The sequence below is a fragment of the Penaeus monodon genome, chromosome 28 (genome assembly GCF_015228065.2).
Source record: "Penaeus monodon isolate SGIC_2016 chromosome 28, NSTDA_Pmon_1, whole genome shotgun sequence".
Taxonomy (NCBI): Eukaryota; Metazoa; Arthropoda; class Malacostraca; order Decapoda; family Penaeidae; genus Penaeus; species Penaeus monodon.
Window position 1 is genome coordinate 17795026 of NC_051413.1, and position 995 is coordinate 17796020.

General features: G+C 32.5%; 1 protein-coding gene across 1 annotated transcript in view; it reads left to right on the forward strand.

Moving 5' to 3' along the window:
* Positions 1 to 995, forward strand: part of LOC119591392 (ADAM 17-like protease) — a 16920-nt gene that overhangs the window by 5243 nt on the left and 10682 nt on the right. The gene's annotated exons all lie outside the window — the stretch shown is intronic.

Genomic DNA, 995 nt, shown 5'->3' on the forward strand with positions numbered 1-995 from the left:
TACCAGTCAATTATATACATATTTTGTGCCTACACATTCACTTTTATAATGTTTGGAACTAACAAATTAAGTTGCATGCATATTTTTAAAACATGCATCTTTTAATCAATAACAGTTGTTGGGGGGAAATGTGCGTTATGTTTAAGGTTATAAATCTATTTTTTTATTAAATGATTTAAGAAAATGCAAAGTACTAATATTCCTCCCTAGGATTGCCTAAACCATAGTGATATGGGTGGTGGTTCAAATGATTTTTCTTTCTGTTCATTTGATGGGTAGATTGCATTGAAGTTAACTCTTTTTTTTTGGTGACTTTTGTGAAGAGAAAGAGAAAGGCTTTTCATGGCAGTCTTATGGTATGCACAGTGTGATGTGCTATAAATATTAAAGTAGCTAAAGGGAAGAGTAGCTTTTGTATGCAGTTGTGCCTTAACTTCATATAATTGCAATTCCAGTTGTATTTGATTAAGTAAGGATCTGGACTTCAAATGCAATTAGTTTTTCATTCCACAGTAGTAGTAGAATATGTACAGAAATAATTGAAAATTGAAAGGTCATGATTCTGTATCCATTATGGTATTCCATGAATTATTTATTTTTATTACATCATTCTCATGAGTCATTATTGCATCATCAGTACATTATGATACAAAATATTGTAATCATAATGAGTGTGAAGCTAAGTTTACGTACTATTAGTTCAGTATCTTGTGAATTGTGAATTCATCCCCTGTGGGAAAGACATTGCAGTCTGTAAAGTCATATGAATTGAGCTTGTTGATTGGCTAAGCCTTTAGATATAATAGAACTTGATTATGATTATTATCCATGACCAGTGCTCATCTTCTGCTGCCACTGTGGAATAGACTTGCTCCTTCTTTTTCTTGTCCTTTGCCTTTTCCAAGTGCTTGCCCAAAACTTGGTCATTTTCTTTAAAAGAAATATTGCTGCGTGTTTAGGAGTGGGATTTTAGCAAAAGTGTTAGGAAGGTGAAT